The sequence below is a fragment of the Choloepus didactylus genome, chromosome 11 (assembly GCF_015220235.1).
Source record: "Choloepus didactylus isolate mChoDid1 chromosome 11, mChoDid1.pri, whole genome shotgun sequence".
NCBI lineage: Eukaryota > Metazoa > Chordata > Mammalia > Pilosa > Megalonychidae > Choloepus > Choloepus didactylus.
Window position 1 is genome coordinate 56694848 of NC_051317.1, and position 19772 is coordinate 56714619.

Here is a 19772-nt window from a genome sequence, read left to right on the forward strand (position 1 = left end):
CAAACCATCCCCCTATCCCACCCTATTTGTCATTTAGTTTTTACTCCCATTTTTCTACTGATTTTTTTTCAATTTTTTAACTTTGTTTATCAAAAAATTAAAAACAAACAGGCAAACAACAACCAAAAAAACCCCACAACATTTCAAACAAAGCAATGGATTAAGGAAAACAAATAACCTAAAATAACTACTTTGCTTCCAATATGTTCCTACCATACCCCAAGAAAATTAATAAACCATGTCCAAACAGAGGAGTAAGAAAAACAAATAATCTAAAATAACTACATTGCTTCCAACATGTTCCTTCCATACCCCAAGAAAATTAACAACCCCTAAGAAAACAAAGGAATAAGAGAAAAAAAAAACCTAAAATAACTCTATTGCTTCCAACATGATCTTACTATATCCAAGAAAGTTTACAAACCATAATCATAATCATAATCTGTTCTTATTAGATTATCATTCCCCCTCCACTAATTGGTATCTCTAGGTCCCCTACATTCTACAGTATAAAACATTGTGCATTTTTCACAGAATTCACATTAGTGGTAACATACAATATCTCTCTTTTTGTGCCTGGCTTATTTTGCTCAGCATTATGTCTTTTTTTTTTTTTTTTAATCTTCATTTTATTGAGATATATTCATATACCACGCAGTCATACAAAACAAATCGTACTTTCGATTGTTCACAGTACCATTACATAGTTGTTCATTCATCACCCAAATCAATCCCTGACACCTTCATTAGCACACACACAAGAATAACAAGAATAATAATTAGAGTGAAAAAGAGCAATTGAAGTAAAAAAGAACACTGGGTACCTTTGTCTGTTTGTTTCCTTCCCCTATTTTTCTACTCATCCATCCATAAACTAGACAAAGTGGAGTGTGGTCCTTATGGCTTTCCCAATCCCCTTGTCACCCCTCATAAGCTACATTTTTATACAACTGTCTTCGAGATTCATGGGTTCTGGGTTGTAGTTTGATAGTTTCAGGTATCCACCACCAGCTACCCCAATTCTTTAGAACCTAAAAAGGGTTGTCTAAAGTGTGCGTAAGACTGCCCAACAGAGTGACCTCTCGGCTCCTTTTGGATTCTCTCTGCCACTGAAGCTTATTTCATTTCCTTTCACATCCCCCTTTTGGTCAAGAAGATGTTCTCCGTCCCACGATGCCGGGTCTACATTCCTCCCCGGGAGTCATATTCCACGTTGCCAGGGAGATTCACTCCCCTGGGTGTCTGATCCCACGTAGGGGGGAGGGCAGTGAGTTCACCTTTCAAGTTGGCTTAGCTAGAGAGACAGGGCCACATCTGAGCAACAAAGAGGCATTCGGGAGGAGGCTCTTAGGCACAACCATAGGGAGGCCTAGCCTCTCCTTTGCAGCAACCATCTTCCCAATGGTAAAACCTGTGGTAGAGGGTTGAACCCATCAAACCACCAGTCCCCTATGTCTGTGGTCATGTTAGCAACCATGGAGGTGGGGTAGGCGAATACCCCTGCATTCTCCACAGGCTCCTCAAGGGGGCACTACATCTTTTTTTTTTTTTCCTTTTTTTTTTTTTTTAACTTTCCCTTCTTTTTTAAATCAACTGTATGAAAAAAAAGTTAAAAAGAAAACAAACATACAATAAAAGAACATTTCAAAGAGACCATAACAAGGGAGTAAGAAAAAGACAACTAACCTAAGATAACTGCTTAACTTCCAACATGTTCCTACTTTACCCCAAGAAAGTTACCTAATATAGCAACATTTCTGTGAACTTGCTCCTACTATATCCATCAGAAATTCACAGACCATAGTCATTCCTGGGCATCCCCAGAACGTTAAATAGCTTATCTGTTCTTCTTGGATTATTGTTCCCCCTTCCTTAATTACTCTCTATTGCTAGTTCCCCTACATTCTACATTGTAAGCCATTTGTTTTACATTTTTCAAAGTTCACATTAGTGGTAGCATATAATATTTCTCTTTTTGTGCCTGGCTTATTTCGCTTAGCATTATGTCTTCAAGGTTCATCCATGTTGTCATACGTTTCACGAGATCATTCCTTCTTACTGCTGCTTAGTATTCCATCGTGTGTATATACCACATTTTATTTATCCACTCATCTGTTGAAGGACATTTGGGTTGTTTCCATCTTTTGGCAATTGTGAATAATGCTGCTATGAACATTGGCGTGCAGATATCTGTTCGTGTCACTGCTTTCCTATCTTCCGGGTATATACCGAGAAGTGCAATCGCTGGATTGAATGGTAACTCTATATCTAGTTTTCTAAGGAACTGCCAGACTGACTTCCAGAGTGGCTGAACCATTATACAGTCCCATCAACAGTGAATAAGAGTTCCAATTTCTCCACATCCCCTCCAGCATTTGTAGTTTCCTGTTTGTTTAATGGCAGCCATTCTAACCGGTGTTAGATGGTATCTCATTGTGGTCTTAATTTGCATCTCTCTAATAGCTAGTGAAGCTGAACATTTTTTCATGTGTTTCTTGGCCATTTGTATTTCCTCTTCAGAGAACTGTCTTTTCATATCTTTTGCCCATTTTATAATTGGGCCGTCTGTACTATTGTCATTGAGTTGTAGGATTTCTTTATATATGCAAGATATCAGTCTTTTGTCAGATACATGGTTTCCAAAAATTTTTTCCCATTGAGTTGGCTGCCTCTTTAACTTTTTGAGAAATTCCTTTGAGGTGCAGAAACTTCTAAGCTTGAGGAGTTCCCATTTATCTATTTTCTCTTTTGTTGCTTGTGCTTTGGGTGTAAAGTCTAGGAAGTGGCCGCCTAATACAAGGTCTTGAAGATGTTTTCCTACATTATCTTCTAGGAGTTTTATGGTACTTTCTTTTATATTGAGATCTTTGGTCCATTTTGAGTTAATTTTTGTGTAGGGGGTGAGGTAGGGGTCCTCTTTCATTCTTTTGGATATGGATATCCAACTCTCCCAGCCCCATTTGTTGAAAAGACCATTATGACTCAGTTCAGTGACTTTGGGGGCCTTATCAAAGATCTGTCGGCCATAGATCTGAGGGTCTATCTCTGAATTCTCAATTCGATTCCATTGATCTATATGTCTATCTTTGTGCCAGTACCATGCTGTTTTGGCAACTGTGGCTTTATAATAAGCTTCAAAGTCAGGGAGTGTAAGTCCTCCCACTTCGTTTTTCTTTTTTAGAGTGTCTTTAGCAATTCGAGGCATCTTCCCTTTCCAAATAAATTTAGTAACTAGCTTTTCCAAGTCTGCAAAGTAGGTTGTTGGAATTTTGATTGGGATTGCATTGAATCTGTAGATGAGTTTGGGTAGAATTGACATCTTAATGACATTTAGTCTTCCTATCTATGAACATGGAATATTTTTCCATCTTTTAAGGTCCCCTTCTATTTCTTTTAGTAGAGTTATGTAGTTTTCTTTGTATAGGTCTTTTACATCTTTGGTTAAGTTTATTCCTAGGTGCTTGATTTTTTTGGTTGCTATTGAAAATGGTATCTTTTTCCTGAGTGTCTCTTCAGTTTGTTCATTTCTAGCATATAGAAACATTACGGACTTATGTGCATTAACCTTGTATCCCGCTACTTTGCTAAATTTGTTTATTAGCTCTAGTAGCTGTATCGTCGATTTCTCAGGGTTTTCTAGATATAAGATCATATCATCTGCAAACAATGACAGTTTTACTTCTTCTTTTCCAATTTGGATGCCTTTTATTTCTTTGTCTTGCCGGATTGCCCTGGCTAGCACTTCCAGCACAATGTTGAATAACAGTGGTGACAGCGGGCATCCTTGTCTTGTTCCTGATCTTAGAGGGAAGGCTTTCAATCTCTCACCATTGAGTACTATGCTGGCTGTGGGTTTTTCATATATGCTCTTTATCATGTTGAGGAAGTTTCCCTCAATTCCTACCTTTTGAAGTGTTTTTATCAAAAACGGATGTTGGATTTTGTCAAATGCTTTTTCAGCATCTATTGAGATGATCAATTGATTTTTCCCTTTTGACTTGTTAATGTGTTGTAATACATTGATTGATTTTCTTATGTTGAACCATCCTTGCATGCCTGGAATAAACCCCACTTGGTCATGGTGTATGATTTTTTTAATGTGTCTTTGGATTCGATTTGCAAGTATTTTGTTGAGGATTTTTGCATCTATATTCATTAGGGAGATTGGCCGGTAGTTTTCCTTTTTTGTAGCATCTTTGCCTGGTTTTGGTATTAGATTGATGTTAGCTTCATAAAATGAGTTAGGTAGTGTTCCATTTTCTTCAATGTTTTGAAAGAGTTTGAGTAAGATTGGTGTCAGTTCTTTCTGGAAAGTTTGGTAGAATTCCCCTGTGAAGCCATCTGGCCCTGGGCATTTATTTGTGGGAAGATTTTTGATGACTGATTGGATCTCTTTGCTTGTGATGGGTTGGTTGAGGTCTTCTATTTCTTCTCTGGTCAGTCTAGGTTGTTCATATGTTTCCAGGAAATTGTCCATTTCCTCTACATTATCCAGTTTGTTGCCATACAGTTGTTCATAGTATCCTCTTATAATTTTTTTAATTTCTTCAGGATCTGCAGTTATGTCACCTTTTTCATTCATTATTTTGTTTATATGGGTCTTCTCTCTTTTTGATTTTGTCAGTCTAGCTAGGGGCTTGTCAATCTTGTTGATCTTCTCAAAGAACCAACTTTTGGTGATATTTATCCTCTCTATTGTTTTTTTGTTCTCTATGTCATTTATTTCTGCTTTAATCCTTGTTATTTCCTTTCTTCTACTTGGTTTAGTATTGGTTTGCTGTTCATTTTCTAGCTTCTTCAGTTGATCCATTAGTTCTTTGATTTTGGCTCTTTCTTCCTTTTTAATATATGCGTTTAGTGCTATAAATTTCCCCCTCAGCACTGCTTTTGCTGCATCCCATAGGTTTTGGTATGTTGTGTTCTCATTTTCATTCGTCTCTATATATTTAGCAATTTCTCGTGCTATTTCTTCTTTAACCCACTGATTGTTTAGGAGTGTGTTGTTTAACCTCCAGTTTTTTGTGAATTTTCTAAGTCTCTGATGGTTATTGACTTCTAATTGTATTCCATTGTGGTCAGAGAATGTGCTTTGAATAATTTCAATCTTTTTAAATTTATTGAGGCTTGTTTTATGTCCCAGCATATGATCTATTCTGGAGAAAGTTCCATGAGCACTAGAAAAGTATGTGTATCCTGGTGATTTGGGATGTAATGTCCTGTATATGTCTGTTAAATCTAATTCATTTATCAGATTGTTTAGGTTTTCAATTTCCTTATTGGTCTTCTGTCTGGTTGATCTATCTATAGGAGAGAGTGATGTGTTGAAGTCTCCCACAATTATTGTGGAAACATCAATTGCTTCCTTTAGTTTTGCCAGTGTTTCTCTCATGTATTTTGTGGCACCTTGATTGGGTGCATAGACATTTACGATTGTTATTTCTTCTTGCTGAATTGCCCCTTTTATTAGTACGTAGTGGCCTTCTTTGTCTCTCAAAACATCCCTGCATTTGAAGTCTATTTTATCTGAGATTAATATTGCTACACCTGCTTTCTTTTGGCTGTAGCTTGCATGAAATATTTTTTTCCATCCTTTCACTTTCAGTTTCTTTGTGTCCCTGTGTCTAAGATGAGTCTCTTGTATGCAACATATTGATGGTTCATTTTTTTTGATCCATTCTGCGAACCTATATCTTTTAATTGGGGAGTTTAGTCCATTTACATTCAACGTTATAACCGTGAAGGCATTTCTTGAATCAGCCATCTTATCCTTTGGTTTATGTTTGTCATAATTTTTCCCCTCTGTCTATTAATATCCTTTATTGTACCCATACCGAATCTCTTTAGTACTGAACCTTTCTCCAAGTCTCTCTGTCCTTTCTTTGTTTCTCTGTCTGTAGGGCTCCCTTTAGTATCTCCAGTAGGGCAGGTCTCTTGTTAGAAAATTCTCTCAGCATTTGTTTGTCTGTGAAAAATTTAAGCTCTCCCTCAAATTTGAAGGAGAGCTTTGCTGGATAAAGTATTCTTGGCTGGAAATTTTTCTCACTCAGAATTTTAAATATATCGTGCCACTGCCTTCTTGCGTCCATGGTGGCTGCTGAGTAGTCACTACTTAGTCTTATGCTGTTTCCTTTGTATGTGGTGAATTGCTTTTCTCTTGCTGCTTTCAGAACTTGCTCCTTCTCTTCTGTGTTTGACAGTGTGATCAGTATATGTCTCGGAGTGGGTTTATTTGGATTTATTCTATTTGGAGTTCGCTGAGCATTTATGATTTGTTTATTTATGTTGTTTAGAATATTTGGGAAGTTTTCCCCAACAATTTCTTTGAATACTCTTCCTAGACCTTTACCCTTTTCTTCCCCTTGTGGGACACCAATGAGTCTTATATTTGGACGTTTCATATTATCTATCATATCCCTGAGGTCCATTTCGATTTTTTCAATTTTTTTCCCCATTCTTTCTTTTATGTTTTCATTTTCCATTCTGTCATCTTCGAGGTCACTGATTCGTTGTTCAACTTCCTCTAGTCTTGTACTATGAGTGTCCAGAATCTTTTTAATTTGGTCAACAGTTTCTTTAATTTCCATAAGATCATCCATTTTTTTATTTAGTCTTGCAATGTCTTCTTTATGCTCTTCTAGGGTCTTCTTGATTTCCTTTATCTCCCGTACTATGGTCTCATTGTTCATCTTTAGTTCTTTGAGTAGCTGCTCTAGGTGCTGTGTCTCTTCTGGTCTTTTGGTTTGGGTGCTTGGGCTTGGGTTATCCATATCATCTGGTTTTTTCATATGCTTTATAATTTTCTGTTGTTTTTGGCCTCGTGGCATTTGCTGAACTTGATAGGGTTCTTTTAGGATTTGTAGACCAATTGAAGTCCTTATCTCTAATTTATCAGATCTACAGCTTCGTGGAGTACACTTTCTCTAACTAACCAGCAGGTGGCGTCCACGAGCCACCTGTTCTCCACAAGCCAGTTCTCCCCTGCTTAGCCTTTTTGGTGAGTGGGGGAGTGAGTCTTGTGGGGTCCAATTGGTGTACCAAGCTTGCGTGTGTATTTGGTGTTGCCTGCCTTGTACATGGGGCGTGATTCTGGGCAGTCAGGGAGGGGGGGGGTGGCTCTAACAATCAAATCTCCCTGGTGATCCTAGAGTTTTAAAGCTGCTGCAATAGTCTAATCCTTCAGTTCAGTCCTGCCACAGTTTGTCTCTGCCACTGACCCACAAGTCCTTGGTATTGGCGTATGGCTCCTGAGACTTGCAAGTGGGCCCCTCTTCCAGGCCGTGCTCCCCGGGTCCTCTGTTGAGGGATGACTGTGCTATGTCACAGGTGAGTGCCGTCCCCCCAGGGCAGTTCTGGGCTGGTGGGCTGTGTAGGGAGGCTCCCAGTCTGCTGAAATGATGGCTGAATGGGGCTTTGTTAATTCACACTGCTCTACCTTCCCAACTCTGGGACTATCAGCTGAGGTTGCAGGGAAGGCTAATGTCCACACCCAGTTTTGTGGTGTGTGCCTGTTATTTGAAGCACTTCCGTCACACTGGGTTGTCTGGGGCAGTTCTGGGCTATGGGGCTGGCGATGGGCAGGAGTGTTTCCTGTCCACCAGGATGATGGCTGTGGGCAGACACCCCCCTTTTCTTGGGAAGTTGTGGTGTTTAGTGAATTTTCTCAGCCACTGGATTATTGCGTTTTGTCTCAGAGCTCTCCTAGTTCTGCTCTTGACTTGACCTGCCTAAATAGTAAGTCTTTGAAGCTTTCTGTATTGGGCTTCTTAGAGTAATTGTTTTAGAAAAATAAAAAAGGTTTAAAAAAAAAAAAAAAAAAAAAAAAACGGGCCCTCCTGGGAGATCTAATGGGTTATTGAAATGCTAAGAGACAAAGCAACCAGGGCCATTAAGGAAAGGTCCACAGGGCAGAGAGATCAGCTTTTCTTCGGGATTTGCATATGAGCCTCAGGGCCCTTCCCCTTTCTATGTTCACCAGAACTCCAAAAATCCTCCGTTTTTATTTTGGAGTTTTTCGTGTTGTTTTTTTTCTATGCCTGTCTCCTCTCTGCTGGGCTGGCTGCTCTCAGATTCTCTGGTGTCTGGTCTTAGTCTATCTATGGTTGGAGTCTGTATCAGTAGAATGAGTTTCCGATAAGAGCAGCCACTGCAGTTCTCCCTTCTCCTTCCCGGAGCTGACAGCCCTCCTCCCCCGGGACTGAGCCTGGCAGGGAGGGGCGCGGGTCCCCTGGTCGCAAAAACTTACAGATTTCGCTGATCTCAGCAGTTCCACGTTTTCATGAGTGTTGTATGAAGTATGCCCAAAGTCAGATTGCTCTGTGGTGTCCAGTCCACGCAGTTCCTGGCTTTCTACCTACTTTCCTGGAGGAGTAACTAAAACATACAGCTCACCAGTCTGCCATCTTGCCCCGCCTCCTCCTATTGTTTTTTAAAGTCATGGATTTGAAATTGTTCACTTGGAAAAGGCCAGAATTCAGTATCTGTATTCATTATTTAACTTTCCTTCTTTTCTTTATTATATATTTTAAATATTTGGAGTTCTTATTGTTGTTGTGATTTTTGTCCCAGAAGCAAATATATAGGCTATGATCCAGCCATGTCTTTGGATGAATGATTGAGAGAGTTCCTGAAAGCTCAAAACATATCTAGTAGTTGCATCACTCAAACAAGGAGATTGCATTATCTCAGACTGTCTGAAATGATAACAATTTATCATACTTGTTGCAAGAAGTTCATGTCCACCGTAAAAAGATCACTTTTCTCCCTGTTAAGTCGCTTTAGAATGAGTCCAGAGGGGCTTCTTCCACTGTCTTTTCTTACTCCTTTCATTTTTATTGTCTTTGGCCAAAAAGCAGCTGAAAGAAGGTAGACAAAATTTTGTGCCTGCACTGTTTATCTTACTGTCAGTAATGAACAGGTTGTACAACTCGACACAAAATCAGAAGGCAAGTTAAGCAATAGAATTTCAGAATGCCTCAACCAAGTTGGCATCTGTCCTACATATAAGAAACATCTAATTATGAAATTAAGATTGTAAATATAAAAATATTATAAATCAAAGAGGTTAGTTTCCAACTTAATCTATACATAATTAATCTATACATAATGTAAAGCTAAAATCTGCTGACTACTGAGACCTTTTAGAAAATTTCAATCACACAATAACTAGAATGGAATTTGATTATGACATATCTTTTTTTTTCCCCTGAAAGCTTCTGGAAAATATACTTCAGAAAATAAATGGGCTAAGAGAATAGGGATATGGGATGGAGAAACTTAAATAAGCTAGTATAGGAAAAGAACAAAGACAAATCTTTAGATACAAACTATTTAGCCCTTCTGGTGAGTACCCTCTTGGATTAAGAAAAAAAAATAAACTGAATGAGATTAAATAATTACTTGTTGAAGACTTGCTATGTTCTAGGGACTGCTGTAAATGCTTGGGATACATCAGTACATGAAACACACACGATCCTGTCTTTCACAGATGCATTCTAGTAAATGATATTAAATGAATAAATGAATGAATGAGTGAATGAATGAATAAATAAATAAAACAGGAAAATGTCTACTAAAAAAGAGAATTAAAGGAAGTGAGGTCATGTGTATAAGGAAGTCCTCTCTGAGGAGCTGCCATTTTAACTTAGGTGTGGTAGACAGTTAGTGCCCCTCAGACTCTGAGACATTTATGTTTTAATTCCCAGAACCTGTGACTCTGCTATTTTACAAGCCAAAAGGGAATCATGGTTGAAGATTGAATTAAGGCTTATAATCAACTTTAAAAGTGGAAGACAGAGGCAGAAAGGAGTCAGAGGGAGATGTGACTATGGGAGAACAGATAGAGAGATGTGACATCATTGGCTTTGAAGATGAAGGAAGAGGGCCACGAGTCAACAAATTCAGGTGTCCTCTAGATTCTGGAAAAGGCAACAAAACAGATTCTTCCCTAGAGCCTCCAGAAAGGAATGCCAAAAAATTATTTTAGCTCAGTGAACTTGTGTTGGAATTTTGACCCACAGAACTCTCAAATAATAACTATACATTGTTTTAAGCTGCTAAATTTGTGATAATTCTTTATGGCAACAAATAAAAATAATATTTACATTATTAATGATAAAAAAAGGATCTAGTCATTTAAAGTCTAAATGGAAAGAAACACCAGGCAGAGGATATAAGACCTAAAAATCCTTAAGATGTGAATGAGTCGGGCTTAATAAAAAAACTGGATCAATTCTTTTGTAAATCTAAAACAGTTCTAAAATAACAGTGTATTTAAAAAAATGCTAACATAAAAATGACTTTCATGATTCTTTCAGGGAGTTCACTACTAAAGATTCTGTAAAACTGTATTTTTCTCCTTACTAGTCCCCACTTAATGTATTTATTTATCCATTCAAGAGTGCAGGTATTTTGAGAAACAAGACAGCTAACACGAAGTTGTTTTGTCAACATTGCTTATGTTTCTCTACAAGATAATATTTAAAAAACCAGACAGATATTCATCTTCTCTCCTGTGTGATCTATGTTCTGCTGACTTTTTTCTCTGGTTCAGGGAGTTAAGATTCCCTGTAGAGTTTAATAAAGATGCATGACAACTGCCATGATTTGTCATTATGATCTGATTGTTGTTTTTCAGGGTGACTTTGCTGCTTCTTTTAGTGCCAAGAAAATTAACAGTGATGTTTATGCACAAATAACTTTACAATGCATATTTGGGACATTGAGAGATAAGAAAAAGATGACCAAGGCCACTGTGGACCATGATCTGGAAAGATCCTCTCTTTCCAGATGAAGGAATGATTTTCACATGGCAAATGACCATTAAGCTTTGGACTTGTAAGGCAGGGCTTATCAACAGTGTTTTAAAGCACATATGTTAACGTTAAATTAAGAGCTTTCAAAGATTGAGAAGTCATGAAGAGGAAATAAAGAGTGAAAACTGTAAAATATGCTATCAGAAAAAACAGCTAAAATAATTGCAAGTCTTGTGAAGAGTCTGGAAAGTGGGTTGGGGATCGAGCTCATAAAACTGCTCTTGTGAACCTTAAAAATCAGTCATACTTGTTTTTTAAAATTATGTGAATTTATTACTTTTATTTAAAAATTACAAAACAAAAGTCACTTTTCAAACATTTACTTTTTGAGCTATTTTCTACTTGACCCCCAAAAAGTGAAACTATAGAGAAAGTCTATGATCAGTATCATCCTAAAGGACATGTAAGAAAACATAATGCTTTTCATGTTTGATACAGGCAGAATCGTTTTAAAATGAACTGTGGCTGTTCTTAAACTCACATACAGTAATTGAACAGATAATATTTAAAAACAATCTCCTCAAAGCACAGTTTTTTTCTGCCATGATGACAAAGAATATGTTATTCTCTTGCTTCTTCTTCTCTCTGTACTTTTCCTTGGTAACAGACTTTGACCTTGCTTCCCATTTCTTGTCCTCAAGTTAATATTTCTTCTTTCTTGTCTTCTCTTTACTCTTATTTTTCTCATGAGAATTCAAGAACATAAAGTGACATAGTCTTACCAACTAAACTCAGCAGGAAGAAAAAGCAAAAATAAGTTAATAACCAGCTATTGTTTTCCTGTTTACAAGGTATCTCTTCTGCTCAATATCCAGGACCAAGCTTCCTTATCTGTTACAGGAAAAATTACTTGGGAAATTCCCAATCACTGTATAGTAGAACAAGAACTGTCCTGGGGTGGTGAAGAATTAGTAAAGAAGAGTTGCACTCAGCATCAAATGTTGTTAGAGTCCATATCACAACAGTCAATAATTAAGAGGTGTATCTACTTAAATTATACAATCTGACATACTGTATTTATGTCCATAATATAGTAACAGGAGGATGAAGTTGATTGAACCAAACTTAAACATGCTTAATCTTCTATTTGTTTTTATGTAGAGTTTTCAAACCCAGACCTCTTCAAGGGTTCTTGCAGTGGGATTAGATGGCAGGTGGAGAAAGGCTCCCTTTGGTGCAATTCAGCATCACTAGTTTATTACTCTGGCAGTCGTACTTGGGAGCATGCAGGAGGGGGTTTTAATACTCAGTAAGCCAGTGACAGTGGTGAAACCAGCAAAAGCTGAGGTATACTTAGTGTGAGACAAGCTGTGATTGTAAGACCTGGAATTATTGTAGGTGAGGGATATAAAAGTCAATTTACAGAGTAAAATCAAAGTGAGTTTGAATAAAGGTCTGGGACACTCAGATTGAAATATATTTATCCTTTTCAAATATTGTTTGTATTTCTAAGCTTCATTTATAATCTTGCTCTGTGTATTACATACATACTTTTATCTATCACTTTTCTTCCAAAGAGTATAGGATGCCATGTCATCAATTATTGAAATAGACTTGGAAGATACAAGTCTTTGTATCTTCTCCTTTTGCAGATAAAATAAGAAATTGAAGGAGAGGCCAAGTGAATTTTTCCCCCTGATCACTCCAAGAAGTCATTGGCAAAGTTAATAAGGTTTATGGGGTCTCTTGAGACCCATATCCACAAATGTGAGATGAAACAGTGAGATAATAGCATAGACAGAATTCAAATAAGCTGTAAATGAAACTCAAATTTCTCTTGCTCTTCTGTTCACAGTATAGGAAGGAGAAAAACACACACACACGGTATTTATTTATTAATAGTTTCCATGGAATCGTAATTGGAACTAATCCTTTTCTAATATACAAATTTCCCCCACCTTTCCATTCTAATTTATCTACTTGAATATTCACTCAATTCTGTTCTGATTATTCAAGGATTACAGGGTAATTTTAGGATATTGGCGATTGTAGAAAGGCTCAAGTTGTCAACTTACATTTTACAAATATATATCATTACTTTTGAAATGAATCAAATTTTTAAAAAATATTTACCCACTGTTTTCTTACAAAATAAAATAATTGTACTTCTGGTTTCAGATGTGGAGATCTGGAAAGAGTGTTGCTCCTAACCTTGTAAGAAAAACAGTGCTGGGCCAAACTGCAAATTGACAACTTTTCTTGAACCCCTGAGAAAACCGATGTCAAGGGCAGATAATTGACCCTCAATCTGAAGAGACCAGGATCCCAGCATTGCTTTCTGGAGGCAAATACTGCTGAATGTCTTTACTGGTAAAACAATTAAGCTACAAATGTTTAACAAATTGCTAGAGATAGAGTGTGCCATAGTGTGATAGTTTGAAGCCCCTGGGATCTGCAGACATATTTTCCCTTGAGAAACACTATCAGGTACTCACAGAGAAGAAGAGAAGAAATTTTTTTAAGCAGAAATATGATTTAGCCAAAACTTGGACCTCTACAAGGAGATGACAAGCTTCAGAAATGGTGTAAATAAAGGCAGAATATAATCTTTTAAGTTTAATTTCTCTACAATAAATCTTAACTCTTTACACCAAAAGTTTTAACAATGTAACATGCATTTCTAGAATACCAAAAAGTGAAAATCTGACCAATAATCATACAAGGGATGGGAGGGATTAATCAAGAAAATACTTTTATAAGTTTTACACTGCACACAAAGCTGTATAGTATTATTTGAGGGTGGAGTCAGATTATTTGAAAATGTATAGTGTAAGCCCAAGGTAGTCATTAAAATCTTGTTAAAAATATGGGTTAATAATAAATTAAGGAGATAAAATGGAATAATAAAAAATGTCCAAATAAACCCAGAGAAAAGGGGATGAGGAACAAAGAAAACTGGAACAAATAGAAAATTACTAGTAAAATGGCAGATTTAAATATTAAAATAACAATAGTCATTTAAATGTAAATGGTCTTAATGTAATAGGAAAATAAATAGATTGCCAGATTAGATTTAAAAAAAAAGAAAAAAGGAAGATCCAGCTATATGTTATGTATAATAAACTCACTTCAAATATGAAGACATTCATAGGTTAAAAATAATAAAAGGAAAAATATATGTGCAAAAGCTAACCAACAAAAGCTGGAATAGTTATATTAATTTTAAAAAAGAAATATTGTCAGAGTTAAAGAAGGTCATGAATGATGGCCAATTCTTCAAGAAGATATAGCAATCCCAATTATTTATGCAATAAACAACAGAGCTTTAAAATATATGATGCATAAACAGATAGATCTGAAAACAGAAATAGACGTATCCACAATTATAACTGAAGACTTCAATTCTCCTTTCTCAGTAACTGATAGATGAATCAGGCAGAAAATCAGGGCAGATATAGATTACCTGAAAAACACTTTCAACCAACTTGACTTAATTTCCAACTGTAGAATTCTCCACCTGAGAAGAACAGAATACACATTCCTCTGTGTCCATGAAACATGTGCCAAGCAAGGCCATATTCTGGTCCATAACACAAACTTAACAAATTTAAAATCATATAAATTGTACAATGTGCATTCTTAAACATAACATAATTATACCAGAAAACAATAACAGAAAGAAATCTAGAAAATTCCCAAATAATTGGTAATTGGAAAAAATCAGTCTAAATAAACTGTAGGTCAAAGAAAAAGTCTATAGGGAAATTAAAATATTTTGAATTAAATCAAATTTTTAAAAATATGTCAAACTTTGTGGGGTACAGGTAAAGCAGTGATTAGAGTGAAATTTCTAATTTGTATTATAAAAGAATTTATGGAACATGCACTATAGATCTCTTGTGTTACTAAGAAACTAGAGAAAGAAAGGAACATTAAACACCAAACAAGAAAAGGTTAAGAAATAATGAAGTAAGCAGAGATCAGGGAATTTTAAAAAGAGAAAAACAATAGGGAAAATGAAGGAAACTCAAACACAGGTTTTTGAAAATGTAATATTGAAAACCTCTAGCCAATATGACCATAAATAAAAGACAGGAGACAAAATGAATATGTTCTATTTTCAAGAATAGTTGAGGGGACATCACTTCTAATCCCACAGACACTAAAATGATAATAATGGAATTTTATGAACAAATCTATGTCCATAACTTAGTGTAACATAAGTCCACAACTTAGTGCAACATAACAGTGTAATGAAATGGTACAGTTATTTTTTAAAAGAATAAGGTAGAATCTACTACATCTCAGTCAAGAAGGAAGAGAAAACTTAGTCTTGTATCTATTAAATAAATGGAATTTGTAGTTAACAACTCCAAAAAGGAAAATTCCAAGCCCAGATAATTTCACTGAAAATTATATAAAGCATAAAAAAATCAATAACAACATCGCTAATTGTACATCATCTTTAGACAATTGAGGAAGAAGGAACACATCCAACTTCATCTAAGCAGGCCAGCATAATTATAATACCAAAAACAGACAAAGTCATATTAGTAAAGAAAACCAAAGAAAAATATTCCTCATAAACCTAGATGCAATACATGTCAACCAAATGTTAACAAATAAAATCCAGCAAAATGTAAAAAGATTAGTGCACCATGACCAAGAAGGGTTTCCATAGGAAACACAAGTTTGGATCAACATTAGAAAATAAACCAATGTAATTCATCATATTAACAAACTAATAAGAAAAAGCATGATCATGTTGATAGATGAAGAAAAAGGATCAAACAGATTTAATATCCTTTCACAATAAATATTTTCAGCTAACTTGGAATAACAAAGGACTTCCTTAACTAGAGAAGGTATCTAGAGAGACTAGAAAGAAACATTCAGCTGACTTGATACTGGTGAAAGACTGAATGTTTTTCCCTTAAGAGAAGGAGAAGGATGAGGTTGTCCTCTTTCATGACTCTTATTCAATATCATATAGGTAGGCTCAGGTAATTAATAAAGAAATAAAAATATAATACATATGGATTGGAAAGAAAGACATAAAGTCAACCTAAAGAGTAAATAAAAACACTGGTATAACAGATGAATGAGTTGAATAAGGTCATTGGATACAAGGTTAATAGAAAGAAGCCAAACATATTCCAACATGTCAGCAATGTAAAATTGGAATTTGATATTAAACAATAATATATTTAGAATAGCACCCCAAAAATAAAGTATCTAGGTATAAATTGTAACAAAATATGCACAGAAACTATATGTTGATCACTATGAAACACTAATGCAAGAAATCAAAGATCTAAATAAGTTGAGAGATGTTATCTTCTTCATAGATTGGAATACTCAATATTTTTAAAATTCTGTTCTCCTCTACTGGATCTATAAATCATTTTTTTGTAGATACCAGCCTAATTAACAAGTTAATTCTGAAATTTATATAGAAAGGCAAAGGAACTAAAATAGCCGAAGTAATTCTGAAAAAGAAAAAAAAAAATATTTGGAGGACTCACACTGCCTGATTTCAAGACTTAATATAAAGCTACAGTAATTAAGAATGCATTGAATTAGCTAAGAGATAGACATATAGCTCAAAGCAATATTATAATGAATTTGGAGAAAGACCATAAGAATACAGTCAACTTATACTTGACAAAAGTGTAAACAGAATTTAACTTCAACAAGGGTACTGGAGAAATTGGACAACCATATGGAGAAAACAAAAAGAACTTAAATATAATCTCATACCCTGGACAAAAATTATGTCAAATGAATTATTTTCCTAAATATAAATATAAAAAGCAAAGCTATAAAACTAGCAGAAAATATAAGGGATTGGCAACATTTTTATATATGGCACAACAATCTCATCCATAAAACATTAACATGATAAATTAGACTTTATTATACTTTTAAACCTTAGTTCTTTGAAAGACAATGTGAAGAGAATGCAAAGGCAAGCCGTGGATTAGGGGCAAATACAGTTTTAATTCACAGACCTGGTAAAGGACTTACACCTGTAATATACAAACAACATGGAAAATGGAAAACCGAACAAAAAGAAAACAATCCAATTTTTAAAATAAGCAATAAATAATCTGAACAGATTCTTTACCAAAGAAGATATTCAGATGACAAATAAACATGTAAGACTATGATCAACATCATTAGTCATTAGGAAAATAAAAATAATGAAGATTAAAACCACAAAGAAATGGCACTATATACCTGTTAAAATGGGATAAATATGACCAATATGAAATGCTGGGTAGTATGTGGAGCAAGAGGAACTCTCATCCATTTCATATGTAAATTAAGTTTCTTCTCTAGAAAACAGCATGATAGTTTCTTGTAAAGCTATACATAGGCTTACTATATCACCCTGTATTTCCATACCTATATGTTTACCCAAGTGATTTGAAACATAGTCATTTATTCATGTTCACTTAGTACTGAAAGCAATGACGATACTCATTCATTCCCATGTCCAACACGTAACTAGATAACAAACTGTAATAAACCATACAATATACGATTCAATGGTAAAAACTGAAGGAACTATTGATTCACACAAAACATGGATGAATAGTAAAGGCAGTTTGCTAAATTAAAGAAGCCAGACCTCACAAGATAAATTTTGTATGTTTTCATATATATGAAATTTTGCAAAAAATCAAACCTATAAGCATCAAAACAGATTAGTAGTTGAGATGGTTAGGGCCATAGGAGGGGTTAATTACAAAGAAGCTATGCAATGGCAATTTTAGAGTGACAGAAGTGTTCTGTATAGTATTGTACACATGATTCTATGTACTTTTCAAAACCCATATAACTGTATACTAGAAAGAGTGCCTGTAATATATTCAAATTAAACAGTTACCAGGATGTCATGGGATCCCAAAATGGAATGTAGGCTGATAAATGAATATAACTGTGTTACAAATATGTTATACAATTTCGCTGAAAGTGGTGGGGGTGGGGGAAATAAGCTGATCTAAGTAACTTTGAAAAAACTGACTTGAGTGGATTTGTAATGTGAAACACAAAAGTAAGTATACATAAATATTGTGCTCAAGTTGTTAAATTTGTTCCACTGGGGTATGGTTTAGTCATTCTGAAACTTCTTTACATGTATACTAGTGTTGACAAATAAGTAAATGGATTACATATAACAGGAGTCAGGCTGCTGTTTGTCAGTGTTGCTGGATTACAGTCAGAGAAAACATATGAATTCATGCTTATATATGTAAGTGTATGTATGTGCATGTATATATACATGTATACATCCTATATATATCCACATATGCATATAGATACAGAAATAAATGCAGATATGTGTGCTTATATGAGTTAGTGTACAGACTTCTATTTCCAAGTTTAGATAGCTGAGAGTACCTATAAGCAGTGACACCAAAGTAGCAATGAGCACACAGAGTGCCCAGATCTTGGTTTCTAACATCATTCTCCAGTAAGGGTAACCAGGACCCTGGAGAACTGGATGATTGTCTGACAGGGGAAGGGAAAATTTAAGATGGATCTGAAATATCTTACAGTGCTAGATAATATGAAAGTGCTCAAACAAAAGTGCAAACACACACACACACACACGAAGAAGAAGACAAAAAAGAAAAAGAAGAAGAATAAGAAATAGAACAAAATAAAACAGAAAAAGAAGGGAAAGGAATGAGGTCTGGTCACAAGAGAACAGGAGCCAACCAGAAAGAGCTTCTAATGGCCAAAGCTGGAACAGTTCAAGCAGTATAATAGTGTTGGATTACAGCCCCCAAATTAAAATATATCCATGAATTTATACTGATACACAGAAATATTTGAATAAATAAATAAATGGTGAAGAAGGAACAATTTTTCCTAGTAGAATAATTCTAAAGGACAAAATAGAATTATTTTATTCTGTAGTCAAGATCCATGGATGAATGCTAAAGTTACTGGGAGAACCTTTAAAGATAAACAGGATGTTGGTACAATCTCAGAATACAGTCTCCAAAACATTTACTAATTATTGTGATGGTTTTGATGTATGTCCAAAAATTCTTTATACACTTCCCAGCAGGGTAGCTCACAGTCTTGAGTGTGAGCTGAACTTAGTACATCACTTCCAATTAATGGAATGCTAAACATAGTTACTTCACAGTGGAGAAACCTGCCAGATGCCACTTTAAGCAAGTATTCATATTTAACAACACTTGAAATAAGTCATGTTGACAGCATGTGTGTCTAATATGATGTGGAGAGAAGTGCACTTCACTTCTCTGATATTCTTCCCAAACATCCATAGTTCCATTGATCATGAGAAAACATCAGACACAACCATTTGTGAAACATTTAATAAAGTATCTACCTAGCACTATTCAAAAGTGTCAAGATCATGAAAAACAAGGAAACCTGAAAAACTGCAATAGATTGGAGAAAATTAAGGAAACATGATGGCTAAATTCAATGTGCCTTCCTAAATCCAAATCAACAACAGGGAAAAATATTAGTGTAAAAATTAGCAATATACAAAATGACTTATCTCTTTTTCTTTTTTTTTAGTAGTGTGTACCAATAATAATTTCTTAGTTTTGATAACTGTACCATGGCTAAATAAGATGTTATCATCTGGGAAGCCTGGGGAAAGTATAAGGAAACTCTAAACAATTTTTTGACTCTTCTGTAACTATAAAATCATCTCAAAATAAATTTTAAATGAAAATATTGTGAACTTGATCCTTTATAAATTGCTTTATTCTTAATCATCTTATTGTGAACTATTAAATATTCTTCCACAAAATGAACATCTAGAGGTACTGAATAACCCATCATCTGGAGTTAATATAACATGTTAAACAACCTACAGAATTTTAAAATACATATAATTCTACGTTTTTCTCTTATAAATACTTTTATTATGGTCATTTAGTTTTTATAATTCAGTTCCTATCATATCTCCACATTAAAATATGGCATAGTGCTTGCTTGCAATTTCCAGTTTTTTTAATATTATAAAGA